Source organism: Gorilla gorilla, chromosome 3 (assembly GCF_029281585.2).
Source record: "Gorilla gorilla gorilla isolate KB3781 chromosome 3, NHGRI_mGorGor1-v2.1_pri, whole genome shotgun sequence".
Classification (NCBI taxonomy): domain Eukaryota; kingdom Metazoa; phylum Chordata; class Mammalia; order Primates; family Hominidae; genus Gorilla; species Gorilla gorilla.
This window is the reverse complement of record NC_073227.2, coordinates 154,891,523-154,906,498: the sequence shown is the minus strand read 5'-3', so window position 1 is coordinate 154,906,498 and position 14,976 is coordinate 154,891,523. Positions and strand designations below refer to the sequence as shown.

The 14,976-nt window shown below is 32.1% G+C and overlaps 1 long non-coding RNA gene across 2 annotated transcripts; it reads right to left on the bottom strand.

Moving 5' to 3' along the window:
• Positions 1-6,003: 6,003 nt before the first annotated feature.
• On the bottom strand, positions 6,004-14,629 carry LOC109026581 (uncharacterized). Of its 2 annotated transcripts, none has more exons than XR_008679180.2 (3): positions 14,262-14,629; positions 7,204-7,297; positions 6,004-6,065 (listed from the first exon to the last, which is right to left on the bottom strand). It is a non-coding gene; the product is annotated as an uncharacterized lncRNA (long non-coding RNA). The 2 variants fall into 2 exon arrangements; XR_002005594.4 differs by having other exon boundaries at positions 14,331-14,629.
• Positions 14,630-14,976: the final 347 nt, after the last annotated feature.

Sequence of the window (14,976 nt, the reverse complement as noted above, 5' to 3'; positions counted from 1 at the left end):
GAATTCAAGGTAGGGAGATTTAGTAGCTCATACCATTTTCTCTCACAAATGTACATTTGCAGTATATCAAGTTTTTAATTGTTTAGGGAGACTAAATAAGGGATAAGCTAACAATTTTAAATGGGTATAAAATGCTATGTAGATACCAGCTTTAAAAATGAATCTTTGATGTGTGTCTTCTTTTCATTTTTGCAATTAATTTTAGCTTTTGAAGCTATTTGGAATTCAATTTAAGCCCACAGAGTATAAAATTATGCATTAACTTGAAGATAGACCCATATTTAGCAAAAACAAGGTTGGAAGATCAACAGGATTTGAGACAAATGTTAATTTCAAATGTATAAACTCAACTTTACCAGGGCTTTTAAACCAACTAGCACATTTGTCCCTAATCAAAGGCTTTAATTTAATCATCAGAGACTGTAAGACGCTTTTTAATTCTGCCTCTCATATAGGGCCGACTAGCATTTATTGTTACACCGTTTTAGCAAATACCCACAGATGAATCTAAAATTGAAATACAAAGACACTAAAGAGGTTTTATGTAAAATTTCCCTCTTTGAAGTGAATTGCATTAGGAGTTGGGAAAAAGAAGTTAAAACAAAAGTTTTATACTTAGCATTTTTCTGCAATAAGAGGGAAGGGAGTTTCCGATGTGAAAATCCTCTATGTGCACCCAGTGTTAACATGATGTTCTAGATGCATATTCAAAATGAGCAATACCTTGCACAGATTAGTGACAAAGTGAAGTAAAACTGGATCCCTTATCCTTAGGTTTGTTTCCAATAGTGATCTTCCCTGCTACATTCTAACACATAAATTTTCATAGGCTGTGAAGTAGCAAAAAGACATCTTTGCATTGTCAATCTATTGGGTTAGTTTCATTATTGAATTAGATTGTCATATCTTTATCTATCCAAATATTAGATAATTAGTTATTTATTAGGCTATCCAATTATTAGACAATTAATTAAATTTGCAGTTGTAATCTGTGGAACCAATTTTACTCTCATCATATTGATTATGATAAAGTCTTCGGTTTTATCAAAATATTGGAGAGTAAAATGCTAGTCAAAATTGTTTTACAAACATTCTTATTAATCATCAAATCATTAATATGAATATGTATTATATTTCCTATTATAAAGAAGGATATTTGTTCAACATGAGGCAGCTTCAAATGATTGGCAATCAATGTTCTTGATTGCTGATGCACTGAATTTCTGTAAGTGCAATCATTAGTGCTCCCATGAACTCTTCCTAGTTTCCTCATCTTCTAACTCTACTGACATTTCACTTGCTTTCCTATAAATTTTAGAATTGTTGAAGGTACCTTCAGAAACACCTTGAATCCAGTAGTGTTTTCAAGTGGGACAATGCTTTTATTGTACAAATCTATTTTAGAATTCTCCTTAAGGAACAAAGATTATTACCACACACACAAAAATAATGTTTTACATGAAGTATAATATCTAATGTATTTAAACAGGACTTGTATCTTGATTGATATAAAGATACTTTAGAATAGCATTACAAAAAGAAACCTCCAAGAACATGCTTCATTTAGCAGCTACAGTTTCAATTTCCTTTTCAACTATTTACATTTATGAATCTTGTAGAAAACAATAACTCTGCTCACATTTGCAGTGAGCTCTTTTATTCATTAGTTACATTGGGTGAACAATGTTTTATGATTTCATCAGCCACTTGCATTTCCCGAATAAATGGAAAAGAGTACAAATGAGCAAACAGATAAAGAAAACGTAAACAGCACCAGAGGAAGTCATATGTTAAAGAATAAGCATGGATAAATAACATGAAAAATTCTTCAGGCTGCTCAATGCATTTACCTGATGATGTTAGTAAATAGTTAACATATAATTCAATCCCTTTTATGTTCTTGATGATAAAAACACATTTTGAAAAGTAAGATTATGCTTTGATTTTTTGCCTTTAGTTTTATATAATTATGCTTTGAGGGACTTTTATTATTTGTGATATAAAAATATATATCTTTTTAATCTTAGTGTTTTATTTTACCATTTTATTTACTTGATGCTTATAAAATTTTTCCACTTATTAATCAAAAATTACTGTTTATTATATTGATTCTTTTTTAGACAATATTCTTCATAGAAATACTTGATTATTCTTAGATTTATTCTAAATTATAAATGACTAATTTTTTTACATTGTTTTAGAAGATAAATATGTATCATATTTAATATAAGCCACTGAAACTAATTATATATATTTATAGCAAAATATTAACTCTAGAATTCAATTTTTAAAGTCAAAAGCATTAATTGAGAACATATTGTCTCACTGAAATAAGCAGTAAGGCCTAGACCATGAATGACAAATACGAGAAATTCAATAAAATAATACATAGAAGTATATTACATGAACTGCAAGAATGAAATATTAAGTAAAATTCCATTGTCATTTTATGTATTATTTGGTAAGTTTGCTTCCCAATGTATCTGAATAAATATTACCTATAGTATTTCCATTCTCTGTTTAACTAAGGTCAAAGTATAAATGTGACTTATTGGGTTTTGGTTAGGGAGCCCAGAAGCACTGCGCCCAGATTCTTAACAGATCTACTTTAGTTAGGACCCTTTTGGAAAACAGGACTATAAATAAAATTTTCTATATAATACATTGTTTTTGAATTTCTGGTTTACAAGTTGAGTTGCCTAATTTTATTTATCTGGTCATTTTCTACCTTATCTTCAGCCACCTTTTCAATATCTTTTATTAGAGATGTTTCTTATTTTCAAGCCACAGACTTCCTTTTAACACACACTGCAATAAAACTGACTAAAGAATTCCAAAGAGTTAATGTTGTTCAAACAATATTCTGAAGGCTTTCTTGGTATATTTATATCCTCAATATATAAATATACGAGAATTAACATAAAATAGTCTCTAACTTGCAGTATAAACTGCTAAAAATAAAAATGGAATGTACAATGTATAATGATATAAGTTCCAGCATGTATTATTAGTTTGATTTACTACTAAACTTCATCCTTTCTGCTCTTATTAATATTGTGTATAATATCCACTACATCTATTTAATACAAGATGAAACTTTAAATTCATGAATTTCAAATTAGAACTCATTTAAATCTCGTAGAATTACAAAGGAATGAGCCATAAGCCCAAGTCTTTCTAACTGGCCCACGAATAGCATTATCTTCGTTAATGGTCAGTCCACATAAGGTATGGAAATTTAATTATTCCCTTGAGTTCTTTATAGTTCAGGCATCCAGATGATAGGCTATAAAATAGACCATATTTGCTCTTTGCTGCAGATCTTTCTTCATTGTGATAGAGTTGGCCAAGAGTACCTATAGATATACTATTTTTCAAATCCAGATATTGTACAGTAAGTTTGCATACAAAAATATATATAATGTATCCTATCATAATTTTGAAAGAGTTAAAATCCAGCACACCCTGATAAAAATAGAAATAGGTGAAATGCAAAAGGTGCTTTAGGAAGATAATAATTTATTCTAGTTGAGAATTACCCAAAGAATTTGCATAGCAAGCACAGAATGTTGTGAAAATTAAGTCAGTTTTATAGGCTACATAATTATTATTAGCGTGCTATTATTGAGAACATTTCAGTACTTACTCAGTTGATTCTGTTTATTGTCTATTCCCACTGATACTGCAGCCATCTATGAAAGAGACTAAATCATTCAATATGGCTCTGGTCCTGCCACAGAAAATACTTGCTGCCCAAGAACACCCTTTTACAGAGGAGCTGGAAGAATTCTAACTGAGAAAGGTTTTTTTTTTTTTTTTTTTGGCAGCCTTTGCATTTGGCATAAAATAGGTGAATACCTTACAGTGGCTGATGCCTTGACGACCAGTCTTAAAAATATCACGCAGAACAATCTCTCTGGACAGAAAAAGGGCATGTAAATTAGCACCTCTGTGGAAAACTGTATGGAGATTTCTTGATTTCTCAAAGAACTAAAAATAGAACTACCATTTAATCTAGCAATTCAACTATTGGGTATCCACCCAAAGGAAAAGAAATCAATATACAAAAAAGCCACCTGCACTTGTTTGTTTATCTCAGCACTATTCATAATAGCAAAGTCATGAAATCAACCTAAATATCCATCGATGGATAACTGGATACAGAAAATGGGATATGTATATACACACACATATATATACACACACATATACATATATATGCGTATATATAATATATATACACATATACATATATATTGTAATATATATAATGTATAATGTATATATAATATATGTACATTAATACATAATGTATATATAATATATGTACATTAATACATAATGTATATATAATACATATACACATATACATATGTATGTGTATATACTATATATACACACACATATACATATGTATGTGTATATATATTATATATACACACACATATACATATGTATGTGTATATATATTATATATACACACACATATACATATGTATGTGTATATATATTATATATACACACACATATACATATGTATGTGTATATATAATATATATACACACACATATACATATGTATGTGTATATATAATATATACACACACATATACATATGTATGTGTATATATAATATATACACACACATATACATATGTATGTGTATATATAATATATACACACACATACACATATGTATGTGTATATATAATATATATACACACATACACATATGTATGTGTATATATAATATATATACACACATACACATATGTATGTGTATATATAATATATATACACACATACACATATGTATGTGTATATATAATATATATACACACATACACATATGTATGTGTATATATAATATATATACACACATACACATATGTATGTGTATATATAATATATATACACACATACACATATGTATGTGTATATATAATATATATACACACATACACATATGTATGTGTATATATAATATATATACACACATACACATATGTATGTGTATATATAATATATATACACACATACACATATGTATGTGTATATATAATATATATACACACATATGCATATACATATATTCTTAGATATATATATGTATATATGTTTATATGTGTGCATATATATGTATATATATGTGCATATATAAACACATATACATATATTGTTAGATATATATATATTCTTATATATGTATATATATCTTAGATATATGTGTATATGTATATATGTATATGTGTGTGTGTGTATGTGTATATATATATATAGGGAGAGAATACTATGAAGCCATAAAAAATAATAAAATCGTAGCTTTTGCAGCACTATGGATGGAGCTCGAGGCCACTATCCTAGTGAAATAATTCAGAAACAAAAAGTCAAATGCTACATGTTCTCTCTCGTAAGTAGAACATAAACAACGAGTCCAGATGGACATACAGAGTGGAATAACATACATGAGAGGCTCCAAAACCTGTGAGGGTGGGAGGAGAAAAGATTGAAAAATTACCTTTTGGGTACAATGTTTATTATTCCCATGATGGATACACTGGAAACCCAGACTTCACTACTACGCAATATTGCCATGTAACAAAACTCCATTTACTCCCCTTAAACCTTTTTTTTTTTTTTTTTTTTTTAAGTGTAGAGAAATGCTGTCAATACAAACTCACCCCAGGGGAGACAAGGCCCCAAACTTTAATTGTCATGTGGAAATATTGTTGTTCAGATAGCTGGGCATAACAATACACAAATATTGCTTCCACTTAAATTTTGTTTAACTGACAGAATATTTTAGTTGAAGTTAAATTAAATCGCATTAAAGAAAACATTATATACAAACAAATCATCTTTACCAATAATATAACCAGAAAACTACCAATAATATTTGCTGCAATTCTGTTTTTAATACCCAAATTTTCATTACCACAGAAGTGGATAAAATTTTGCCAAGTATAATTTCACGAACTGCTTCTTTTTGGGTCCTTTAGAGTATCCCCCCCTCTCTCTCTCTTTTACACTCCCTTGATCCTTAATCATCTTCTTCTTTTCCTTTTACTAAAATAAAACAAACAAACAAACAAAAATATCCATTAAACCAAAAAAAATCTTTTTTTACAAAATGATTTATACTTATTTTTGTGAAATCAGAAAGTTTGTAAAAGTAAAACAATGAAGAAAAACTAAAGAAAAAAGAATATATATACATATATATATATATGCACACACACACATACACACACACACATATATATGTGATCCTTGAACAACATGAGTTTCAACTGTGTGAGTTCACATATAAGTGTTTTTTTTCCCCAACAAATACAGGCCACTTTCTGTATCTGGGGTTCCTCCTCCACAAGCAAAGGCAGATAGAAAATACAGTACTCGTTGGCTTTTCATTCTGCAAATATAGAGGGTTGACTTTTCCATAAGTGGGTTCTGCAAGGCTGACTTCAGAGTGGGCTTGATTATGTACAGATTTTGGTAATCTGGTGGAGTCCTAGAACCAATACCTCTCAAATAGAGGCACCACTTTGTTTGTGTGTGTGTGTGTGTGTGTGTGTGTGTGTGTGTGTATCAGTATGCAGAGATAAGAATTATCAAGTTGTGAATACCTTATAAACTTAAAATTATGCCTATTTGCAAATCTGTTACGTGACTCTCATTAGTGCACATATTTTGTTCCTTGCATTTTCAGAGATGCTTTGTTCTATACTTTTGCAGAGATAGTATTTTGGAAATACTATGATGTTTAGTTGCTTTCATTATCTATTATAGATAGCAATATAGTTATTGCCATCTATAACAGAAAATAATCAAACTTGGACAATCTATCTATTGGGTGCAATGTAAAATATTTGGGTGATGGGTACACTAAAAGCCCAGACTTCACCACTACATGATATATCCATGTTACAAAACTGCATTTGTACTCTTTAATCTATGAAAATGGCTTTAAAAAAGAAAGCACAAGAAAATGTTCTGGGTGATAACTTTATCCTATTACTGTTTTATGTGGGTTACGGGGCCATAATATTTTCCAAAACATGTTCTCTTCTACATTTGATATTATTACATGTTTCTGTTGTTAAATAAAACCTCATTAAAGTTTTTTAAAAAATCATAGCGCATAAGACAGCGAACTGTCTTTTAGTTACACTTTAAAAAATACCCACTGCCATTGCTTTTCTACCTTGATATTCTCCATCTGTGTAATCAATCCTTTACACTGGTTCCCGTCTCTGTACTGAAATGGCACGGTTCAATGAGTTTATAGTCAACTTCACCTGTTGGCAGGAAAATAATAAATTTAGGCTGAGTGTAGCCTGAAAAAAAGCTCCCAGCCATGCTGAAGCCATTGATTTAGTGATACTTCATATGTCACATTACACATAATCAAACATCCCTGCTGGCTATAGCAGCCCATGACTCTGCCACTCAAGAATTCCTTATGTGTTGTGTAAAAACATCATGAAATATTTGCAGTAATTTTGTCCTATCTATGCTTCTGCCATTGCTATCCCAAAATGATTAATGTTGCTTCTATTGAGGGTATGGTCTGAAACTTCAGTCTAGGATTGCCATTTGAGTCTGAGGAAAAAAAAAAAAAAAGTGTTTTTTTTTAATGTTTTAAATATTATGTTATCCAATTGCTTAGGTAATGTTTAACTAAGTTAATTAGATTTTGGAGAATATTAGAATAAATTGGACATTGGTGGTTCATAGACAATAGACACCATGAATACAAAATCACCAGTGTTAACAATGTAAATTGTAGGAGAGGTGCATATTTTTCTACTTTTGAGTATCACCTAAGTTGCAAAGTTGACAATACTTGAATGATACTGTGTTTTTATGATGATATAAATTCCACCAGATACTTTTTACTATTAACCTTAGAGCACAACTGGAGTCTTCAAGTTGAAAAAGTAACTCACTGAGCCATAGGGCTCTGGGAACTGGTTGGTCGTAAGAAAGAGCATGGATAGTGTATGGATGAATTTAAAAGAGAGGAGTCATACATACTCTGTGCAACACTGTGGACCACTTTGTTTATTCACCAAAAAGGCTATTCAAGTCTGTGATTTCTGTCATGGGTAGCAACTCTCTGGGGCCAGTGTCATAGGCAGTAATGGAATTTACCAAGACAGTTGTAGGTAAAGAAAGACATATTTATTAAAGAAGGTATGAAAATGCATTGCAGGACTGCAATGGGGAGCACAGCAGAGAAGGGGATGTCTACAAAGAGAGAACGGCTGGAGGGAAGTTTACAGGGTTGTGTGGGTGGCAGCTACGTGCAGAATGAGATCTTGCTGCTGAGGCCATGCATGGAAGGATGTCATTGTGCCCACGGGTTGTTTGTGATTAGTCATCTTTCAGAACAATTGTTCATTGTTCTTCTCACCTGGGGTCACCCCCAACCTGGGACCCTTCCTTGTTGTTGCCTACTTATCTTAATTACCAGGACTCCAAAACTTCCTTTTCATTTCCGCCACTACTGTGCTGTGTACGCTCTTATGCTCTCAGTTCTGGTCTTCTGGAATATGTTATTAAGGTATGTTCTTGCCCTCAAAGTCTCTATTACTTACTTATTCTAACTAAAGCCATTCTACATACAATAACGAAAATTATCTTCTAAAGCAGACTTCAATCTATTTTCTAGTTCAGAATAGTCCCCAGAAGTTTACAAGAGTTTGGATTCCTCATGAAAATGATGACATTTTAAAATCTGTTAATTTCCTATCTGTGAAGCATTATCTCAACTATTCCTTTCATCAAACCTCCCTCACACTGGGAAGTCTGTCTTTCCCTGCACAGTATATGCAGTTTCACGACACTTTTAGGAAACTCTGTTTTTTATTTTTTTTATTTCATTTTTCCCATTCATCAAGTGCTCAACAACAAATGTGTCCTATTCTTCATAACTTTATTTTCTCAACCTGAAGTAATCTCATTCTTATTTTAATTTTCTCATAGCATTTCTCTTTGAACAAATCTGAATCTATTACATTAAAATTTTTGGATTTGCTTTGGTTTAGTTCACGTATTTTGAAAACTCACTGAGAGCAAGCACCATGCGTGTTCATCTTTGAATCTTCGAAGTCTGTTGTTGTACCCTGAACCTCTTTGCTCAATTAATTTTTGTTGACTTGGAAATGAATGTGTATTTTACCATATTAATCATTTGATTAATCCTAAGGATTTCCAGATATAAAGATACGTTTCATAAGATTCTGTAGTAAAACTTATACTTTTATTGCCGTTTTGTAATGTAGTTTATTTGCAAGCTAAAAATAAGTATTTCGAAAGAAAAAAGATGGCCAATTCTGAGTGTATGGTATAATGAAATATATGAAGTGATATAAAGCTTTTAAGTGTATAAAATTTAATACTTTAATAAAACATTATTATAGACTTCATTTTAAGTAATGCAATTTAAAATATATTTTCTAAGTTTTTTCTTCATTGTTTTAAAAATAGATGCCAAATATCTGTTAGCTTTTTTTATAGCTCACTGTTTTATTCTCTACTTTTTCTGGGTGTCAGGATGTCTATCAGCTTGCTTGTTAAAATTCACCACATGACTAACTTTCCTTATCTAATACACAGTCTGCATATGGTGATGATATTTGTGGGAAATGCCTGAAACATATTCCACCTCGCCCTCCCACCCTTATGTTACTGAGTCCTTCAAATAACATGATAGCCAGAGCTGAAGAACAATGCAACAGATGCTCCCCCTCAGAAACTAACTAAAAGGAAAAGATTCTAAAATACCGTCAGTGATACAACTTCAATTTATATTCAAACTAATCACAATTTATGTCCAAAATAATCATCATACTAATTAATAATTACATCATATGAAAATGGTGCAAATAGAGAAACAACAAGCAATTTCTCATTTCAGATGGAGATCCATGCATTTTGCAGTCCCAGGACTTAAGTCGGAATTGTGATAGCTGGCAGTTTAGTGCAAAATTCCAGGCAGAGAGAATAGGAGCAAAATTTAGAGAACTGCCTCAAAAGATTGTGCTAAAAACTAATATACTTGGAAGAAAGTGAAATGGAAATACTATGATCAAAAGCACACATTTTAAGCAGAAACATGGAATAAGTTATTTAAGGTAAGTAATATATATTAGAATATTATTTTATTCATTCCATCTTTAGTTTATTCACTTAACAAACGTTTACTGATTATTATATTCTAAGCACCATGCCAGTTGCCAGCATAACTAATGCGAAAGAGATGTGTCAGTACCTCTTTGAATCTCATAGTTGAATGTAAGATATAAATATAATAAAAATACAGGAAATTTTGGTACAAAATGTTTAGAATGAAATATAAACACACAGAGTGAAGAAGGGGAGAGAGAGAGACAGAGAGAGGAAGGAGAATGATGAAGAGGGGAGGGAAGGAAAGAGGAGGGCTGGAGAGTACAAGAGAGAAGAGGAGAGGAGAGAATAATTAGAATATTATCTCGAGGGTGGCCAAAGGTATAAAATCTACAGAACTTTAAAGAATTGAAATATTGAAAACATTTGCCTACAGATGAGGAAGAGAGGAATCAGTGGACAGATTCAAGAAATATGCAGCACTTACTTGTCTCTTGAATGATAGATATGAGCTTGCCAACTGGATAAGGGAAGATGAACATTTCAGACAAAACATACTGCACATTCTTGACATTATCACAGAGTTCGAATGTAGAAAAGTGCATATATAATTTGTTCATATGTGCAAAAATGTGCTACATTTGTATCACCATCTTATGCTTATTAAAATATTTAATTTCTATTGAACAATTTATTTATCTAGCATCTCTCAGTTACCTGCTCTTGTTTCTGTGTACTGATTTTACTATGCTAGGCAGGGCTAGCAAGTTGCAAATTGCATTTCTCAGGCTTCTTTGCCAAATGGCTTCTATTTAAAAGAAGTACACTATTGAAAACAAAGAAACTAATGATGCAAGCAAAAGGACATGTAATCTCAAAGCATTATCCTAAATGAAAAACATCAGACTCAAAGTTTACATACTACATGATTCTAGTCATGACATTCTGGAAAAGGCAAAAAGTGGTGGTGGGATGGGGATGGAATGAAGAGAAGATTAGTGATTGCCAGAGACTTGGTGTAAGGTTAGGCTTGAACTAAAACAAGGAGCAGCGTAAAGAGATTTTGGATCCAAGAGAATTGTCCTCTAAGATGAATTTGTTGGTGGTAGCACTATTTTAGGCATTTGTCAAAATTTACAATATTGGGCCACAAAAGAGTAAATTTTCTTTCATCTAAATTTTTTAAAAAGGTAAATAAAATTAAAATGATCAGTGTATACTTGTTCACTGTAAAGGCTGGTTCAACTTGGAATATGTTTAAATTTGTGTAATCATGTAATGAAATGTTTAGAATGAAATATAAACACTCAGAGTCTAGAAGGGGAGAGAGAGATGGAGAGAGGAAGGAGAATGAGGAGGAGTGGAGGGAAGAAATTGGAGGCCTGGAAAGTACAAGAGAGAAGAGGAGAGGAGAGGAGAGGAGAGAATGATTAGAATATTATCTTGAGGGTGGCCAAAGGTATAAAATCTACAGAATTTTAAAGAATTGGGTGATGCTATAGTTGCAGAACAGCTTGCTTATTCTGTTTCCATTTTTTTCTATATTTACTGCATTTGAGAAGTTATATCTGTGGCTCATGATGAGATATTCTACCCAGATTTCCCATTAAGTCCTCAGTGAAACTGATGTTACTTAACAGGAATTGCTTCTCCCAGGGCCCCTTCTCTTTACCAAGTTCAGCTCATCCAATGGCTTCTTAACATAATATGAATGTCTAGTCTCCGCATCCCAACTTGAGATAATTCTGAATGGCCATCCTAGTTTCAGAGGAAGAAGCTGAGGTCTTCGTTGAGATTACAGCATCATCCGGTTTCTTGCTCTGTCTACTGCTGACTCCTTCCTTTTCTATTCCTTCTAAAGAAGGGAAGTACAGTAGCACTCCTTAATAAACTTCACACATACTAATCTAATCTCCATGGCAGATTCTACCACATACTAATCTAATCTCCATCTCAGATTCTACTTTCCTGCTAATCCAGTCTATGATAATTCCCAATCAAGAAAAATAAAGCTACTTCCCTTATAGTGAACTGAATAATTAAAAATATAGAGCTACTCTAAAAACAGTAAGAAGCAGAAGTTGGAGAATATCCCAAACTATATTTAAACAGCCACCCTTTTTAATAAATATTGTAAAAAAAAAAGTTAGCTTTACTTCATCCTCAAAAATTATCTTAGTTAATTTTCAAAATTTATTTCAATTATAAAATTATTCTTTTATTTATTTGTTTATTTATTTACTTTTTGAGACAGAGTCTTGCTCTGTCACCCAGGCTAGAATACAGTGGCTCGATCTCAGCTCACTTTAACCTCCGCCTCCCGAGTTTAAGCAATTTTCCTGCCTCAGCCTCCCAAGTAGCTGGGATTACAGGCATGTGCTACCACACCCAGCTAATTTTTGTATTTTTAGTAGAGGCAGGGTTTCACCATGTTGGCCAGGCTGGCCTTGAACTCCTGACCTCAAGTCATGTGCCCCTCTCGGCCTCCTAAAGTGCTGGGATTACAGGTGTGAGCCACGGTGCCTGGCCTGGAAAAAAAAATTATTCTTAATTGCAATTATGACTTTATTATAATTTTTTCCGTAAGACTTTTTTTAAACAACAAAATATTATAGAATTAATTTCAGTGGATTGCAGCCTTAAATTTATTTCCTAAGAATACTCACAAAACATTGAATTTTTGCTCTAAGATATTACTATTGAAAACTTGTTTAAATTGCAATTTAAAATTTATTATTACTGCATAAAAATATTATGAAAAAATGTGAATAAATAATGTAAGTTACCTCAGCAAAATTTACAAGTATTAATTTTTTCTGTTAAGAAGAAAAAGTTAATGCCCTTAATATTTGGAGATTGGTTTATTGTAGTTGCAATATGAATGTTTATAAGTAAAGATTCTCAGTCTTAAAGAATGTATTATTTGAAGAGTTAAGACAGAAGAAAATGTCTGATTGTTCTGAATATTCACGATAAATAATTGAAATGTTAAAAAATGTTTACATAAAAATATCAATATATTGGATTATGAGTGGGGTAGGGCAGGGATAAGGAAAGAGACTAAAATAAATTACCTGGGCAAAGAAGAAACAAATTCATAAAGAGAGGTGGTAACACATTGTCAGGAGATAGCTTGAGGCAAAATAGGTGAAAATCACAAAGAGGCAAGAAGCACAGAAAGGGAAACAAAATTGCAGAGGAATAACAAAAGCAAAGACTTAATAGTTATTCTGCGTGGGACATGTTGACAGCATGCCAAAAGAATTAGGATCTCATCAGTCTGGAGGCCTAAAGACTGTGTAGAGTAGGAAAAAACAGATAAATGGAGTCTATAAAGAAAGTCAAGAGAACAAACTGATTTTGAAGGGAATATTATGTTCCTGCCAAAATCCCTTGACTCAAAAAAGAAAAGACAGATGATCCCTCCTGTTACATGACAGTTGGGTCATAATCTCTGTTTTATTCAGAGATAAGAATGAAAGTATTTTTAAGTCAATCCATAGAAGATCTAGGACACCATCTATCCATCAAGAGAAAGGTTGACCCTTTGCTGAAAAAGAAGTCTTGAAACAGTAATCATGGACTATTTCTTTAGAATTAAAAAAAGTGAGAATAATGAAATAGTCCTGATAAATATTTATTTTATTTATGATTTAAGCAGTGCGTCTAAGCATTTGAATTATTGACTTGACCTCTTACATTTTCAAATGCAATAAAAGCTCTCTTAGCCGACTTTTATTTAACTGACTTACCTGATGAACTGACACTTTCCCTTAATACAGCTGACACCCATAACTCACCTATTCTCAAATAAATACATACATTTCTGCTCCCACCATTTTATGTTTACCAACTTTAGTTGTGTTTGTTCTCCAATTTATTTATCACACTAGTACCTAAAATTGTAACCACACAATATTGTATAATTGTGGTACTGTAAATATATACTAAGCTGAATAGAAAGAAAAGGATGTAAAGAATTGTTTTATGATTAAGTACATCAGTCCTAGACTGCAGTACCTTATGAGGATCATTCGCACTAAAGTCCATTAAAATGATGTGAAAACAGTATTATTATTATTACTCTCAAAATTTATATGAAAAGTAAAATAAACTTTCTTAAAAACTCACTTGTATCTAGTAAAAACATATTCAGTTCTCCTAGTTGCTAAGCTTTGTTACTTGGGCAGGTTACTTTACCTCTCTTGAGTCTCTGTTCCCACAATATTTAATGAGAAGTGTTTTGCTCCAGTATGACTAAAACTTTCATCTCCCTTCCTACATGCTCTTCTTACATTATTACTTAATCTTGCCCCTATGAAGCAGTGATTAAATATCCTGTTTCCTGGATCCTGAGTATGTCTTTGTGATTGCCACAGATACATAGAATGGTGAATGTGACCACTTGTGACTTCTAGGCTAGATCATAAAAGCCTCCAGCTGGTTCTTTTGGGAATCTTTCCTCTTGAAATCCAAAACATGTTGTGTGGAAGCCAACGCTAGCCCTGGCAAAAAAAAAAAAAAAAGGAAAAAGAAAAAAACAATTAGGTCCATGTAAGGGGGAAATAAGCCCCTTGCTTTCAGCCGTGGCTGAGCACTTAGCCAACAGTGAGCACCAATTGAGACAGCCATGTGTATGAGGTATCTGGGAATTAAATTCTTCAGTCCCCAGGCAAACTGTCCCAGTTGATGTTATATGAAGCAGAAATTAGCCTTCCATACCTATCTCTATTCAAATTGCAATTTCATGGAGCTTATAAATTATTGTTTTTATAGGTCACTATATTTCCAGATTTGTAATGCAAGAAAACTAAACTGAAGCCAAGAAAATAATCTTACATGCTCT